The sequence below is a fragment of the Sapajus apella genome, unplaced genomic scaffold (assembly GCF_009761245.1).
Source record: "Sapajus apella isolate SASKATOON/1434 unplaced genomic scaffold, GSC_monkey_1.0 scaffold1, whole genome shotgun sequence".
Classification (NCBI taxonomy): domain Eukaryota; kingdom Metazoa; phylum Chordata; class Mammalia; order Primates; family Cebidae; genus Sapajus; species Sapajus apella.
This window is the reverse complement of record NW_022436941.1, coordinates 42,589,823-42,608,847: the sequence shown is the minus strand read 5'-3', so window position 1 is coordinate 42,608,847 and position 19,025 is coordinate 42,589,823. Positions and strand designations below refer to the sequence as shown.

General features: G+C 33.8%; 1 long non-coding RNA gene across 1 annotated transcript in view; it reads left to right on the top strand.

The window, feature by feature from the left end:
* Window positions 1-19,025, top strand: part of LOC116549898 — a 286,175-nt gene that overhangs the window by 230,221 nt on the left and 36,929 nt on the right. The gene's annotated exons all lie outside the window — the stretch shown is intronic.

Below are 19,025 nucleotides of genomic sequence, written 5' to 3'. Positions count from 1 at the left end.
TTATTTTTATTTGTATTCATCTCAAGCTTCTTTTGAGTTACAAACAATTCAATTCCACCCTTTAAGTTATTTAAAAATATACAATTTAATTATTTTATTGACAATGGTCACCCTATTGTGCTATCAAATGGTAGATCTTATTTATTCTATTTTTTGTACCCATTATCTAGCCACTTCTCCACTCTACACCCCCATCACCTTTCCTAGCATCTGGTAACCATCTTTCTGCTCTCTATGTCCATGAATTCAATTGTTTTGATTTTTAGATCCTACAGGTAAGTAAGAACACGCGATGTTTGTCTTTCTCTGCCTGATTTATTTCACGTAATATAATGATCTCCAGTTCCACCCATGTTGTTCCAAATGACTGAATCTCCTTCCTTTTTCTGGCTGAATAGTATTCCATTGTGTATATGTACCACTTTTTTTTTTTTTATCCATTCATCTGTTGATGGTCACTTAGGTTGTTTCCAAATCTTAGCTATTGTAAGCAGTGCTGCAACAAACACAGGAGTGCAGATATCTCTTCCATATGGTGATTTTCTTTTCTTTTGGTTTATATCCAGCAGTGAGATTGCTGAATTGTATGATAGCTCTATTGTTAGTTTTTTGGAAAATCCTCCAAAGTGTTCTCCATAGTGGTTATACTAATATTCATTCCCACCAACAGTGTATGAGGGGGTCTTTTTCTGCACACCATTGCCAGCATTTGCTATTCTTGGTTTTTGGATTTAAACCATTTTTAACTGGGGTGAGATGATATCTCATTATAGTTTTCATTTGTATTTGTCTGATAATCAGTGATGTTGAGAACCTTTTCATATGCCTGTTTGCTATTTGTATGTTTTCTTTTAAGAAATTTATATTAAAATATTTTGACCATTATTTGATCAGGTTATTAGAGGTTTTCTTACAGTTTTGTTTTTGAGCTCCTTATATATTCTGATTATTAATCCCTTCTCATATGGGTAGCTTGCAAATATTTTCTCCAATTCTTTGGGTTGTCTCTTCACTTTGTTGATTTTATCCTTTGTTGTGCAGAAGTTTTTTAACTTAATGTAATCCCGCTTGTCCATTTTTCCTGTGGTTGCCTGTGCTTGTGGGGTATTGCTCAAGAAATTTTTCTGCAAAAAAAGTCCTGGATATTTTCCCCAATGTTGTCTTGTAGTAGTTTCTTAGTTTGAAGTTCTAGATTTAAGTCTTTCATGCAGTTTGTTTTGTATTTGTGTACAAGAGATAAGGGTCAAGTTTCATTCTTCTGTTTATGGATATCCAGTTTTCCCAGGCCTTTTTATTGAAGAAACTGTCTTTACTTCAATGTGTATTCCTGGCACCTTTGTAAAAAATGAGTGGTGGTAGCTGTGTGGATTTGTTTCTAAGTATCATGTTCCATTGGTTTATGTATCTGTTTTTATGCCAGTATCATGCTGTTTTTTTTTTCCTATAGCTCCACAGTATAATTTGAAGTCAGGTCATGTGATTCCCCCAGGTTTTTTTTTTTTTTCCTTAGGATAGCTTTGGCTATTCTGGGTCTTTTGTGGCTCCATAAAATTTTAAGATTGTTATTTCTATTACTGTGAAGAATGCCTTTGGTATTTTAGTAGGGATTGCATTGTATCTGTAGATTGCTGTGGGTAGTGTGGACGTTTTAACAATATGGGTTCTTCCAATCTATAAACATGGAATATTTTTTCAGTTATTTTGGTGTCTTCAATTTCTTTCATCAGTGTTTTATAGTTTTCATTAAAAATATTTTTCACTTCTTTGGTTAAGATAATTCCTAGATATTTAATTTTATGTGTGGCTATCGTAACTGTAATTATTTGGATTTTTTTTTTATTTTATTCTTTTCAGATTGCTCAGTGTTGGCACAAAAAATGTTACAGATTTTTCTATGTTGATATTTTTTTGTCCTGCAGCATTATTGAATTTATTTATCAGTAGTAATCATTTTCTTGTGGAGTCTTCAGGTTTTTTTCAATATAAGATTATATAATCTGCAAATATGGATAATGTAGCTTCTTTTTTTCCAATTTGGATTCTCTTTATATTTTTCTCTTGTCTAATTTCTCTAGCTAGGACTGCCTGTACTATGTTGAAACTAATGGTAAAAGTGGGCATCCCTGTCATGCACCAAATCTTAGAGGAAAGGCTTTCGGTTGTCCCCCAGTCAATATGATACTAACCATGGGTCTATTACATATGATTTTTAATATGTTGAAGTATGTTCTTTATAACCCTGATTTTTTGAGGATTTTTATTTCAAAGCGATATTAAACTTTATCAAATAGTTTTCCAGCATCAAATGAAATAATTATATGGTTTTTATCCTTCATTCTGTTGATATGATGTTTCACATTAATTGCTTTGTGTATGTCAAACCATCCTTGCATCCCAGAAATAAATCACATTTGTCATGATGAATGATCTTTCTCATATATTGTTGAATTTGATTTGAATTTTGTTGACTATTTTTGAATCAATATTCATCAGAGATATTGGCCTATAGTTGTTCACAGTAGCCACCATCAATCATATTAATTTCTGTAATATCAGTTGTAATGTCTCCTTTTTTATTTTTGGTTTTATTTATTTGGAATTTTTCTTTTATTCTTATTTAGTCTGGCTAAAGTTTTTTATTTTGTTTAACTTTTTAAAAAACAAACTTTGATTTTTGTATTGTTTTTTATTTCAATTTTATTTTTTTCTGCTATAATTTTTAAAATTTTTCTACTAATTTTGATTCAATTTGCTTTTGTTTTTGTAGTTCTTTAAGATGCACCATTAGGTTTTTTATCTAAAGTCTTTCCTGTTTGTTAATGTTGGCACTTACGGCTATAAACTTCCCTCTGAGTACTGCCTTTTCTGTATTCTATTGGCTTTTGTGAGTTGTTTCTATCATCATTTATTTAAAAAAGTTTTTCAATTTCCCTCTTAATTTCTTCATTGACCTATGGTCATTTAGGAGCATATTGTTTAATTTTTATGTATTTGTGTATTTTCCAAAATTCCTCATGTTAATAATTTCTAGTTTTATTCCACTGTGGTCAGAGAGCATACTTGATATTATTTCATTTTTTTGAATGTCTTAAGACTTGTTTTGGTACCTAACATATCATCTATCCTTGAGAATGATCTATATGCTTAGGAAAAAAAATGTGTTCTGCAGTTCTTGGATGTAATATTCTGTAAATAGCTATTAGATCTATGTGGTCTATAGTGCAGAGTAAGACTTATGTTTCTTTGTTTTTCTGTCTGAAAATCTGTACAATGTTGAAAGTGAGGTGTTGAAGTCTCTATCTGTTATTATATTTGGACTTATATCTCTCTTTAGCTCTAAGAATATTCCCATTATACATCTGGTTGCTCCCGTTTGGGGTGCATATATATTTAAAATTGTTTTATTCCCTTCCTGAATTTACCCCAAAATTAATATATATTGACCTTCTTTATATCATCTTATAGTTTTTTTTTTGTCTTGAAATCTACTTTGTCTGATATAAATATAGCATCTCTTGCTTTTCTATGTTTTTTATATTTTCACCAGACACACCATTCTCAGGTAAAAGTTCTTTTCCTTCAGCGCTTTAAATACATCATGCCACTTTCTTCTGGCCTGTAAGGTTTCCCCTAAAAAGTTTTCTGCCAGACATATTAGAGTGCCATTTTATGTCATTTGTGTCTTTTCTCTTGCTTCTTTTAGGATCCTTTCTTTATCCTTGACCTTTGGGAGTTTAATTATTGAATGCCTTGAGGTAGTCTTCTTTGGGTTAATTCTGCTTGGTGTTCTATCACCTTCTTATACTTGGATGTTGATATCTTTCTCTAGGTTTGTGAACTTGACTGTTATTATGCCTTTGAATAAACTTTCTACCTCTATATCTTTCCCTACCACCTGTTAAATGCCAATAGCTCTTACACTTACCCTTTTTAGGCTACCTTCTAGATCTTCTGGAATGCTTTATTTTTTTATTCTTTCTTCTTTCATCTCCTCTGATTGTGTTTTTTGAAATAGGCTGTCTTCAGGCTCACTAATTCTTTCTTCTGCTTCATTCATTCTGCTGTTAAAGGACTCTGAGGCATTCTTCAGTATTCCAGTTGCATTTTTCAGCTACAAAATTTCTACTTGAGTTTTAAAAATTATTCAAATCACCCTGTTAAATTTATGAGATAGAATTCTGTATTCTTTCTGTGTGTTATCTTGAATTTCTCTGAACTTCCTTAACGCAGTGATTTTGAATTATTCACCTGAAAGGACATATTTCTGTTTTTCCCGGTGCCTTATTTAGTTCATTTGGTGAGGTCATGTTTTCCTTGATGGTGTTTATGCTAGTTCGTGTTCTTTGGTGTCTGGGCATTGAAGAGTTAGATATTTACTGTTGTCTTCATTGTCTGGGCTTATTTGTAGCTATCCTTGGGAAGGATTTCCAGATATTTGTAAGGACTTGGGTGTTGTCATCTAAGCTATATCTGCTTTAGGGGACACCCCAAGCCTAGTAATGCTGTGGTTCTTTGATACTTGAAAAGGTATCACCTTAATGATCTTTGACAAGATGCAGGATAATTCTCCAGATTACCAGGAAGAAACTCCTGTTCTCTTTTTTTACTTTCTCCCAAATATACACAGTATCTCTCTCTATGTTCTGAGCCACGTAAAGCTAGAGGTGTAGTGACACAAGCATCTGTATCGCCACTACCAGTATTAATATACTGGGTCACATCTGATGACAGCACAGTGCTAGGTCTCACCCAGGGCCTGCTGTAAACACTGCGTGGCTGCTTTTAATGGTTTTTAGAAGATAGGAGCCAAACTACTCTTCTTGAGGAGAAACATGTTTTCTTTGCTGAACCAGAGCACTATAAGTATTAGGAGTTATTTTTTTTAAAAAAGGAAGTTAATAGTAAAGACTATAGTTATTAGAAGACTTAATTATGAAAGTATTAGTAGTTAATTTCAAAGGCTTATTCATTTACCTAAAAGTTATCTATTGAGTATCTACTATGTGCCAGACATTGAGTCAAATGCTGAGAATATGGTAACAACAAGATAGACCCCCTTCCTGATCTTTGGGACCTCTCAGTCTTGGAATAAAGAAATTTATGTAATTTTATTATTTGTCTAAGTATTTAATGTCCACAAAATTTTCTAAGATAAGCAGGCTTTTGTGAAATATTCAATAATGAATAAAACCTGGAAGTCACTCAATAATTATTTGCTGAACAATATATGCTGTTCTTCATTTTAAGAACAAATAAATACTTGGCTGAATGCAGTGGTTAATGCCTATAATCCGAGCATTTTGGGAGGCCATGGCAGGAAGATCACTTGAAACCAGGAATTTGATACAAGACTGGGAAACATAGGGAGACGTTATCTCTATAAAAAAAAAACAACAACAAAAAGCAAAACTTAATAGGAGCTCACATTATTGAGCACATTCTGTGTGCCAAACACTGCTAAGTACTTTGTTGATTTAAAAAATTCTTGCATTATTCTATAAAATAAACACTTATTATAGATGAAGAAACACATTTAGAAAAGCTAAATAAGTTGGCCTTAAAATTCTACAGCTACTAATTGGCAGACGTATAATTTGAAAAGAGCAGTCTTATTTCATATTCCTCTTTTAACCACATATTCTTATGCAGTTGGCAGGTTCCTTGGATATGAAGTCTTCTATGTGTTTACTCCCTACCTTTGGTATTGATACTAATACAGAGCAATTTGAAAAGGCTTAATTGTAGAAACTGACTTAATCATTGCATCAATTCTGTGAAAGTTTTTTTTTTTATAATGATTTATGCCAAACTAGAAAAACATTCATTAAATGGGATAAAGACCCACTTAGTGAATTTGCATTTTGTCTCAATCAAAAATCATAAACCTAGGATTCCATGCCTATCACACTTCTGAAATAAGACAAAGTCTCAATGAAAATATGTTTGCCTGCTTGGGTTGTTTAAATCATTTGTCATCAGCTATTTTCTAGTAACTTATTGAATAAATTCTACTCAGTATACAGTCCATTATATTGACCTAATTTTTGGAGTATATTCATTTTGCTTTAGGCACTGAAAATAACACAGCAAAAAGACCATCCATGCTCTTATTTCCTAGGTGAGGAGCATAAAATTATCTACCTTTCCATCATCTGTCTGTCTATCTATCTATCTATCTATCTATCTATCTATCTATCTGTCTATCTATCAACCTACCTACTTATCAGATAATAAATGACAAGAAGAAAACAAGCTGAGTGATACAAGGTGAAGGAGAGTGGAGTTTCTGATAGGTGGATTATGAAAGTCCTCTCAGTTGAGATGACATTTGAGCACATACTTGAAATAGGTGAGAAAGAGTTAGACATAAAGATATCTGAGAAAAGGTGTTACATTGAGGGAACTTTGGGGCAACTCTGTGGTAGATATGAGAATGCTAAAAGGGATAAAGGAGGAGGAAGCAAGGGGGTGTAAGGAGTCTAGAAGGCAAATTATGACTATTGCAAGTTTGCATACATGTGTACACACACACACACACACACACACACACACACACACACACACCCCAGCCATTTGTTTAATTACAGTTTCTACAAATGCAGTAAAAAAATTGTTCTGTAGAGTGACTTTATTACTCCATCTTTCTTAGAAGTTGATTGGTCCCCTCACTTTTGAGAGCTGATGATATGGTTAGGCTTTGTGCCCCTACCCAAATCTCATCTTGAGTTGTAATCGCCATAATCCTCATGTGTCAAGGGAGAGACCAGATGGAGGTAATCGAATCACAGGACGTGGTTTTCCCCATGCTGTTCTTATGATAGTGAGTGAGTTCTCACAAGATATGATGGTTTCATAAGGGGCTCTTCTCCTTTTCAATTGGCACTTCTTCCTGCTGCCTTGTGAAGAAGGTGCCTTGCTTGCCCTTCACTTTCTACCATGATCATAAGTTTCTTGAGGCCTCCCCAGTCATGCTGAACTGTGAGTCAATTAAAACTCTTTCCTTTATAAATAACCCTGTCTTGGGCAGTTCTTTATAGCAATATGAAAATGGACTAATACAGCAGATGTTTAAGAAGTTCTACAATCAATGGATTTTTCTTATGGGGATCTTAGTTCCTCAAAGTTAAGTGTAGAAGCTGTGAACAGTTTATTTCGATATGCATGTCTTTTTTTAAATCTCTTTTTGTTCTTTACTGATTTCAGTGGTTGCAGTTTGGTACTGTTCCAACTTTTAAATGTTTGTTTTGGCAGCCATAGCAAGATTCATTACTAGTAAACTGGTCTTCATTCAGAAAATAAATGATTTTTCAATTAGCAGTTATGCCTCATTTGTGAATACCAAAGTCAATAAATTGTCCTTCCTCCTTAGTTTTAAAAATGATAAGGATGTGAAAATAACTGAGGTGAAATAGGCACTTTTTTCCCCAAATGTTGAGTACCAAAGCTCATTAGAGTATCATTCAATAAATAAAAAGTGGGAAAAGTACCTTGGCAAAGAAATGTACTTATATAGTAATGAGACAGTTGGCATTTTAAATTGTTACTGAATGGTTTAGAAATCTTGTAAAATAATAGCAAGATTATATTAATAGCAATAAATATTAAATAATAATAGCAATAAATACTAATATTAAAATAATAGCAATAAATATCACCAATTCTGCCATGCTGCCTGTACTTGTGTTTGGGTGGGTGAGTACCATCCTGGGGCTGGTTTTTGGTTCACAGTATAGATGATGCTGAGATATATAATCAGATTAGCTGAGTTAGAATAGTAAATCATAAGGATACATAGGGTGTAATTTTGCTGGATATTTTAAGCACGCTAGAAAGGTAACATTCTCCCTGCTTAAATCTGATTAATTTCTTTGTTTCTACACATGCACCACGCATGCACACAATTTACCCTGATGTCATGAGAAAGATGGCTCCATTTGGAACATAGGTATTTCGGGTTCAAAAATGAATTCCTTTAATATCAGAATCTATTATTCTTTTCAACTTTAAGAAACAAGTGATTTCAAAAAACCTATTTATAAATGCTTAAGGTCCAAATAACTACATTCATCCAACTCAATTTGATTGTAATCACGTTGATTTAGCACATCAAACTACACATGTTGAAATTTTAAATTAATTTAAATTTAAGTTAAAATAATTAAATTTAAATTCTATCTATCTATCTATCTATCTATCTACCTACCTACCTACCTATCCATCTATTATCTATCTGCCTACCTATCAGGTAATTATAGATGACAAGAAGAAAACTTAAGCTGAATGAGACAAGGTGAAGGAGAGTGCAGTTTCAGATAGGTGGATTATGAAAGGTCTCTCAGTTAAGGTGACATTTGAGCACATACTGATGTAGGTGCGAATGAGTTATCTACAAAGGCATCTGAGAAGGAACTTTGCATCTAAAGGACTTTTAATTAAAGTAATTAAATTTAAATTCAACATGATTTAAATTCAATTTAAATTTTGTCTTTTAATTCTTTTTAAAAATTATTTTGAAGGCATCTTTTAAAAAATTATTATTGGCTACTTTTGAACAAAAAGAACTGCTTGCTATGTGCTTTCTTTGTAGGTTGCTCTAAAAACATTTCATTTTAATCAAGCTATATGAATATATATTTTGAATATATATATTTTTATAATATAATACCAACTGCACTTGCCAATCATACAATCAATGACAACTCAATATTTTCTGTGTACAAAAAAAAAAAAAAAAAAGGTAGACCTTGCAATTTCGTTGAGAGCTACAAAGGAGCCAGAGTTCTACACAGCACCTAAACCACCGCAATTAATAAGACACAGATTAGAAAGTGAAAATCAAAATAATAAAATAATGAGGTGAAAGGAAATATGTATTGCATTATTTATAGGTAAAACTTAACTAAAAAATAAATACATATCTTAGGATTTAAAAGATAAAATGGGCCATGTGCAGTGGCTCATGCCTGTAATCCCAGTGTTTTGGGAGGCCGAGGTAGGTGGATCACGAGGTCAGGAGATCAAGACCATCATGGCCAACATGGTGAAACTCCGTCTCTACTAAAAAAGAAAAATACAAAATTAGCTGGGCGTGGTGTTATAAGAGACTCAAACTTTTCTGAAGTGGATATACCATTTATCTTGCAACCAAAAATGTATGAGGTTTTAGTTTCTCCATATCCTTACCAATGCAGTCTATCATCAATCTTCATTTTAGCCATTCTAGTGTATGTGTTTTGGTGGCTCACTGTGGTTTTTTATGCATCTGTGACAGACTAATGATGCTGAGCATCTTTTAATGTAAATCTGTCTGTCAGTCTTACAATGTAAATCTGTCTATCAGTAAGTGTTTCAGTTGAGAAACCCATTCAGAGTTTAGCCAGTTTTGATCCCTCCAACATCAAGCCTTCTGATTTGGGCCCTGAGCTGGTGAAACTACTGTTCTCATCAACAGCTTGGGGCAGTGATATGAATGTATCCAGGAAAGAATGCCAGAGATTCCTGCTGTTCTTATATGAAGCTCTAGCAGTTTTTCTAGAATAAACACTTGGCAAGTTGTTGTCTATATTACATTAATTTTCAGAGCCTTAAATGGCTACTTTAATAGTCTTATTCAATTTTTTACCTTTTTGTGTGTGTGTGTGTGTGTAAGCAATCTGCTACCTTCTTTCTACAAACATAGCTAGAAGTATCAGTTTTGGTTATTAATTTTTAGTGTGTATTTTAGTAAGACTATCAGTTTGTAATGGACTGGAAATTGTTAAAAGGAAGAAAGAAAACCTGCTCTTCACCATAGATAGCTTGAGAAGCACTGCTTCTTATTAATCACTTAAATCTCTTTCCTTTATGTGGTATTTATTTATTCCCTACTGTGATTAATAGCATAATTGGTTATATTAATTTTTCTTCCTTCTCTACCTTCTACACTTGATTTAAGTAAATTATATCATTTTCCCAGTATTTAATTTTAAAGAATTAAATTAATATACAGATACTTTTATTACCCCTTTACCAATTATAAATATTAATCTAAAACCCAGACATAAGAGATGACAAAATTGGCCTATTTAAACTTCCACTTGTCTCTTTCTCAGTTCGTTTTGTAAATTTTGCTAATTATAAAATGTCTATATTATCAACATTCATAGCATTTACAAAATATTCTGTAATCCTTATCTTATCTGCTTTAATATAAGACTTAAAGTAAAATAGATTCAATGTCACTACCGGGTTGGTTTTTTTGTGGTTTCTTTAACATTTTGTTAGTTGCAATAAATATGAAGCTCTTCTTCAAGAGGAATTCATGAAAAATAGATTATCTGAGACTTTGCACATTCTTATATTTGTCTGTTTACCCACATAAGAGAATGACCAAATTTTGAAGCCACGCCTTCCTTTAGGACTTTGTAGGTATTATTCTACTAGCATTGAATATTATTCAAATAAAAGGGCATGCTGACTTCTTTTTTCTCCTTTTGGTAGCTTGATTTATATATCTGGATATCAAAAAACTTTACTAGCGTATGTTTTAATGTGTACCACTCTGTGTCATTTATGTGTGTGTGTGTGTATGTGTCATGGAGTGCCTTTTTAACCTATTGACTAAAGAATTATCTTAAAAGTGTTTTCACTAAATTTCATTTTTTTAAATTTTTGTTTTGTACATTATTATGGTTCTTCTATTTGGGAAACAAAATATGTGTACAATGGTCTCTTTTGGCGTATCTTCCTTAAAATTTATTTTGTAGTCATTATCTATTTTTTCATTTTCATTTTACTTCATTTACGTTTTTTAGTACTGTCTTTTATGTTCTTCACTCTAGTTTTTAATGGTATCTGTTGTCACCTGATCCCCTTCAATTATACATTACATTTCTTTCTATTTTTCCACTCTTTCTCTTTTTCTATTTTTACTGAGCTATGCCAACTTAAATTTTATCTCCTTCTGCTTCCCTCCATTGCAACCCTGAGCAATTACATCCCTGGTTTTGCTCTTTGTTATAGAAACAATAATTTCTTAATTTTGTGAATTTACGGAGATGATTTAGTCAAACTTTTCTTCTGTTCTGTGATGAAAATTTTCTGGTGAGTGGTCTTCTTCAGCTCTTTGTTTCTCTGCATTGGGTTCATCTGAGAGGCACATGGATCCCCACACAAAATTTAGTTCTGATGTCTAGGCTGATGAGGCCACCCATGCAAAAGTGTGTGGAAAGTTTATTATTTACACAACTCAGGTCTCTGAGGAAAGCAGAGCAAGCCTCTTGGGAGGTCCAAAATAGCTTGAGATAGCAGAGAAAGGGGACTGTCTGAGCTTTATTGTGACTGGGGAGTGGGTCCAGTGTGAGAGCTCCCATACACAGGCAGGGGTTTGCATGATTTGGATTTCCTAACAGTATCAAAGGAGGGAACATTAGGCTTTCTTATCAACTTGCCTGATGTGGGGAACAATGGAAATGGGGAGGAGAAAGACTTAAAATTTGGGACAAAGAACAATTGAGTCATATTCTTTATTATACCCTGTTGCACTGACAGTGTGATCCTGCAAATATGGATTAACTGTACGTTCCTGTGGAACTCTTTTTCAGATATGCAGCATGTTTGCTAAATGGGTTATTTTACCTTCAAATTCACTCTACTTTTATTTTTGCAAATGAAATTTCATTATGTACTACTATCCACTCAAGTAAACCTGCCAGGGTTTTCATAGATCTGTAGTGGCAGACATTCTCTCTCTACATCTTCCCACATTCCTTTTAATCTTCCCTGTTTAGCAGCCCTTGTTGTTTATTGCTCAGTGTTTTGTCTCTTAAGTTTATCAGAGTTGGAGGTAATGTCTGTATCTTTTATTCCATTCATTACATTTTGGTGATTTCAATGAAGAGAAATGGAGGAAGATGGCTTTATTCTACCATTTTAAATTTGGAAGTCCCATTTATTTCTCTTATTCTTTTGATAGCATCATTTTGTAAAAGTATAGCATATAGTATATTTTATTTGTTTATTATTCTATTACTTATTATTATTCTTTCTAGCCTTTCTACTAACAAGTGAAGCAAACAATGATCTTTAGCCCTGTAGCACAGATAGCTTTATACATGTAATATTTGCATGTACATACTACCTAAATATTAATATAGGAATACATTCTGAAATAGAATTGTTCAAACAAAGACATTTTAGAAGTTATTGCAAATTACTTTCCAGAGAAATTGATCCAATTTATACTTTGATAAAAATCCAGCCTCAGGAGAGATTTATTTGTTTTGAATAAACCCTTAAAGATCTCAAAAATGAGAGCTGCAAGCAGCTTAAGCGGGAGATTTGAGTCTGCTTCCTTAGGTTCACACGTGTTTGGTAAAGTCATTAATGAGAAAAATAAGATACATGACTACTTTTGTATCCCCTTTTCACAAATTGGATTGTATTGGTTACATAAAGGAAATGGCAAATACTTTTCATTTTTAAAGGACTGAGCTATGCCAATTTAAACCAACAGGTTTGCTGTGTGGAAAATAATATATAGAATATAAGTTGTGCAAGAAATAAAGATTATTTGGAGTAAGGTGGTAGCAATGGAGACATTGAAAAGTTACAAATGTGATGTATTTTACTGAATATTTATAATTTACTGATTACTGGCTGAATATTTCATCTAATTTAACTCATATAACTCTGTGGAATTGTTACTACCCTCAATTTTCAGATGAGAAACCTGCATCACAAGGAAATGACAAAACTTTCCCAAGATTGTTTAATGAAAGTGCAAGCTGAATTTTTACACCTAACCAGTCTAAGTTTTGAACTATTGTTTGTTTGTTTGTTTTGGAGCATCAAAAGCTCATCATTTAAAACAAAATATAGAACAAACAAAAATCATGCGTTGTAGTGAAGGGAGATGTAAACACAAACATTCCATGACAACCCAGTATAAGCATTGCATCTTTTCAATATATATTTTTACACAATCTCTTTGTGTTTTGTTTTTTTCTATGTAAATGTCTTTTCTCTCATATAAGATTTATAACTTCAAGTTTTACCTATAATTTTAAAACAAGGCAGTTTCTTATATCATTGAAAATTTTTTGAGACACTCAGCAAATAAAAAAATTATGTATATATACATATATTCAAGGCAATAATATTAAAAAAATCTTAAAATGAAGGAAACACTAAATTTATATATCAAAAAGCAAAGTCAAATTCCAGGAAATGGTGACTTAGAATAATCAATAACAATATTTATACATTCTCTGTAAATTATTGCAATTCAAATGAAAAACAAGGATTTTTCAAATAGAAAATATCTAGAGGCCTGTAAAGGGGAAAAGTGTCCATTGAACTTAGATTTTTAAACATAAGTATTCAATGACACATAAGACAATTGAGATATATCTGAATGAATGTATACCCACAACTGTATCTGATCATTTCACAACAATATATTCTTGAAGATCAGAAACTATTGATATACATTCTCAATCATGAAAGAACTAATATAGTAATGGACTAATGGCTCCCTTTTAAAGGACATTCAGATGAGAGATGAATTTAAATAAAAATACACAGTAACGAATCCTTAAAAAAGCATTCATGATGAGCATTGAATTTACTTCGGTCTAAACAACTGTGATAGAATAGTTACAATATAGTATATAAATTAAATAAGCCTCAATAATCATGAAACATAAAAATCAGGATGGGAAAAATGTTGATAATAGTATAAAAGTATCAATTATCTGATCTTTTATTTTAAAAAAATATATAATATCCATGTTTTAAATATGTAATATAAAAACATTTATCCTCTTAATTTTTATAATATTTCTGCTAAATAAAGAATGTTTTATTTTTAGATGGCAGTATATCTTATGGAATTTAGTATTTCCTTTAGTTTCACTTCAAAATTTTCCTTTCTACTTAATTCAAGTAAAATTATATTTTAATTTAAAATAACTTGTAAAAAGTAATCTTGTTATTTATATCATTATTTTTATCTTGGCATCTATTTATCTGTCTACATACCTACCTTTCTGGAATTTAATAATGTGTGTGTGAGTGGCTTATTTTGTGGTATTTAAATTGTATATTTTTTGGAATTTTCTATATAGATTGGCCTTTTATAAAGAACTATATTATTTTCCTAATATTATTTTATAAAATAGATATTAAAAGTAAAAAAATTGAAAGCAGTATTTTAATTTACTGTATAGTTACTTTCAAAAGAATGAATTATATTTTATTTAACCAATAGGTGATAGTATACAATTTATGTTATTTCCAGTTTTCATGTGTTTATTCATTCATTCAGTAATTATTTCAGTATAATTAGGGAAACAGTCATTGTAGTACTTAGCTATTGCCACAATGATGCTGTTAACACCCCACCCCCAAACTGAGCGGTTTAAAGCTAAACCATTATTTTTTTTCCCTCACAAGTTTCTAGGCTGTCTCTGACTCTGCTAAGTGTGACTGCAAAATGCAGATTAGATGTAGTTCTGCTTCAAGCATTTCTTATCTATGGCTGTCCAATGCCCACTCTTCTCATAGTAAATGACAGAAGAGCATGTCTTCAAGCTCACTAATTACTTATTCTGCTTGATCAATTCTGCTTTTAAGAGACTCTGATGCATTCTTTAGTATGTGAATTGAATTTTTCAACCCTAGAATTTCTGCTTGATTCTTTTAAATTATTTTAGTCTCTTTGTGAAATTTATTGGATAGATTTCTATGTCCCTTCTGTGTGCTGTCTTAAATTTGAGTTTCCACAATACAGCTATTTTGAATTCTCTGTCTGAAACATTACATGTTTCTGTTTATCCAGGATTGGTTCTGAGTGCTTTATTTAGTTCATTTGGTGAGCTCATGCTTTCCTGGATGGTATTGATCCTTGATGATCTTTAATGTATGGGCATTGAAGAGTAAGGCATTTATTGTAGTCTTCACAGTATGGACTTGTTTGTGCCTGTTCCTTCTTGGGAGTGCTTTCCACGTATCCCAAGAGATTGGGTCCCAAGCCCAATAATGCTATGGAATTTTCAGACTCATAGAGGTACTTCTTTGGTTATCTTGGAAAAGATCTGGAAGAAATCTGTGGATTACCAAGCAGAGACTCTGTTTTCCTCTTTGCTTTCTCCAGGACAAATGGAGTTTCTCTCTCTCTGTGCTGGCCACCTATAACTGGGAATATGGTGATGCAAGCACCACTTTGGCCATTATCACTGAGACTGTGCTGGGTCAGACCTGAAGTCAGCCTAGCACTGAACCTTGCCCAGGGCCCTTCCCTTCAGGGTGGCAAGTACCCTTAGGTCCTGGGCATGTCTAGAGATGCTACCTGGGAGCCAGGGATTGGAATAAAAAAAACTTAGCAATTTACCTGTTATCTTCTACTGTGGTTAAGTTGGCACTCAAACCATAATACAAAGACCTTCCTACTCTTCCCTTCCCTTTCCACAGGTAGAAGAACCTCTCCCTGTGGCCACCAACATACCTGGTCCATGGGGTGTTCTTCTAGGCCTCCAATGATATTCGCTTGAAGCACAAGGGCTATTCTATCAGCTTGTGGTAAGTGCTGCCAGTCCTGGCACTCACCTTGCAGGGCAGTGGGGCACCCCTCTGGCCCAGGGCTAGGTCCGGAAATGCTGTCCAAGAGTCTAGGCCTGGACTCAGAGACTCTGGGAGCCTGCTTGTCACTCTATCCCATTATTGTTGAGCTGGTACCTAGGCTGCAAGACAAAGTCTCCTTTACTTTTCTCTCTGCTTTTCTCAAAAAGGTGTCTTTCACCACTGCCACCAGAGCTGAGAATGTGATGGGCCTCTCCTGAAGCCCAAGACCCATGGTGTACTACCTGGGTATCACTGGAGGGGCCAAAGGCTCTTTAGTCAGCAGGCGATTAATCCTACCAGGACTGAGTCCTTCCTTTCCAGACAGTGGGTTACCTTTTGGCCTGGTGTGTGTCTAGAAATATCATACAAGAGCTGGGTCCTAGAATGGGGGCTTCACGACTCTGCCCAGTGGCCACTCCTATTGTGACAGAGGTGGTAACCAAGATGCAAGACAAAGTCCTCTTTACTATTCACTCTCCTTTCCTTAAGAAGAAGGAAGGAGTCACTTTTGTTGCTATGAGCTGCACTGCCTGGTGCTGGAGGAGGGATGGTGCAAGCACTCCTTTAGCCACCGTAGCTGGTGTCTCTCTGGGTCAAGTGCCTCCCTCGTCCTCTGGCTTTGAGCCCAGCCCAGCAACAGGAGTTGTCTAGCAATTGCAGTCCTGTGTCCTAGACTGCCTTGCACTTTGGCCCACAGTGGCGAGACTTGCCAAGAAACTAAAATTCCAGCCACTGGGATGGGTGATTCCCCTATGGCTAGGTCTGGTCCAAAGACTTCTTCCATGCATGGGTGCTGGCTGAGTCCAGCATGGCTTTGCTTTCTTCTCTGTTGTGACAGTGCAGAATTGAGTTCAATGTGAACTTTCCCCAGGCACTGTGCTCTTGTTCCCATAAGTACACAGACACTCTGGTATGCACAGATGCTGCCAGGGGGATGGGGAAGAGGCGACATTGGTTATTCAAGACTGCTTCTTCTGCCCTCTTCAATATCTCTTTCCACAATAAAAGTTAAAATCAGGTACTGTAATTGCTCATGTGATTTTTGGTTTTTGGTGATGTGCTTTTCTGTATGCAGATAGTTGTTAAAATTTGGTGTTCCAGTAAAGAAGACAAAAGGTGTAGCCTTTTATTCCACCATCGTGCTATGTCCCCTGAAAGAACATTTTAAAATTGGGAAGAGGTATTTGTGTGTGTGTGTGCACATTAAGTTAATCTTCCCTCCCCTCCCCCCTCCCCTCCCTTCCCCTCCCCTTCCTTCCCCTCCCCCCTCCCCTCCCCTTCCTTCCCCTCCCCTTCCCTGCCCTCCCCTTCCCTGCCCTCCCCTCCTCCTCTTTCTCTCACCTCCCCTCCTCCTCTTTCTCTCACTTTGTTGCCTAGGCTGGTTTTGCACTCCTAGCCTCAAGATAGCCTCCTGTTTCCACCTCCCATCGTGCTGGGATTACAGGTATGTGCCACCATGCCTGGCCCATGTTACATAAAACTTAAACCTACCATCTTTTATTAGCATATTGTGAACTGCATGATTCTCAGTATTGGCCAGATATGAGTTTCCCTTTGCAGATACAATAATTCCAAAATTATCTTTGCTTTCAAGTTTTATTTAGGCTCATTAGGGCTCCTTAATCATTTCTTGTTAAAAAGGTCTAATCTAGTTACATTGTTTTAACCCTGTTCTCTTCTCCCAGTCAGCAGCTTATGGCTTATTATTATCTTTTTTAATGAAATTTATCGCTTTTCAGGGTTGATGCCTCTAGGTGACCTCTTGCTATATACTAGGCCAAAGTGTGCCTTTTCTTGACTGTCCCTGAAGTCTTGCTTATAAGGGTATGATAGAATATTCTCCCTGCTTCCCAAGTTGTATCCTGCTGTCCCTTATTACCTCCTATCATTAGATAGATAGGTTTCTTTGACTACTTTCTTCACCATGACACTCCTCCTCCTACTCACCATCTCCACTTTTGAAAACATAAATTCATAAGCTTTTATGATTACAAGGAGGAATTCATAGAAGAATATTGTGAACTGATATTTAGTTAAGTATTTTGAGTATTTTCTTGTATATACAAACAAGAATTTTTATTATTTTTAGCCTGAGCTCACACATATATATTAAATATTTAAAACAATAGGTATTTTACAAATATCATATTCTGTCCCAAGTCCCTCCTGGGTGCAAATTTTTAATAAAATTACCTATGATAACCATTATTCTATGAGAAGAATTCTTTATTTTTGAGCTTTTTTCTATAAGATCTTCCTGTCTAAGTGCAGATATGCATGTACATAGATATATTTTAAAGACTTTGATATTTATATTAAATCAACCAATGTATCTGGCAAAATGATGCATTTATTAAGAAATCCTAGCCTCCCTTTTAAAATACAGACTCTCCTCCCTTGTCCCATCATATAAATGATTTGATAAAGTTAAAGATCTTCCGGTGTTTGGTCTACTATTTATTTCATTCCCAGTCAAATATTTACATTCAACATCTGTTTAAAATTGGATGTATTTTCTTTATGTTTATATTTTGTTGACTTTGTTACAATGTTTTATGAAGAGCATAAATGGTAACACAGCTCAGTCATTCTTTCTTTCCAACTGTTACAATTATTGTTTTTTTAAATTTGTACAAACTCTGGATTATTGAGTTACTTGCAGTTACTGGATTTTTGGTTCTTGCCTACCCAGAGTTCACATTTCCAAATCACAGAGCAGTTTGCATTTTTCTGCATTTCCCTTCTTTTACTGTATCTTACTTTATAAGACTAATATAAAGAAGAAGAAATCTATAATCCTAACATATTTGAATTTTCTTTTAATATAGAAGAGTATGGATCGATAATTTATTTATATATATTTTTTCATTTCTTTCCTATAATGATGATTTTTCTCAAGGGATCTGTTGGATTCAAAGCCCTAAATAAAATCCTTTTACCCACATTTCAAACTTCCTACAGATTTTTAATATATAATAACCTATCTTAGAGTCTCTTACCTTTATATAACACTTTGCTCATTTCTCACATCCCGCTTTCTGTGCTGTTTGTGCTCCCTTTGGTCATGGTGTATATATTCCCTGTTTTTCTTTGGAATTTACAAAAAAAAAAAAATAAGGAACATTTTTTTTTTTTTTTTTTTTTTTTTTTTTGCTTAGGTAGAGGTACATTTAACATAAAGCTTTATCAATTTACTAGTTCCTTTTCAAGTTTGGTTTTAAATTTCTCTACATATTTTTAAAAAATCTTTACTGTGCTTCAAGATTATTACAATAATCTGTTTCATTTTCCATATTGACCCTAAATCATATTCAAGTACATATTTTATTATCTTTTAACTATATTTAGACTAAATCTTGACATGTACAATTTTTGGCTTAAAGTTTTATAAGCTCACTAAATATCCTCTAAGGCTTTTTTTCTTT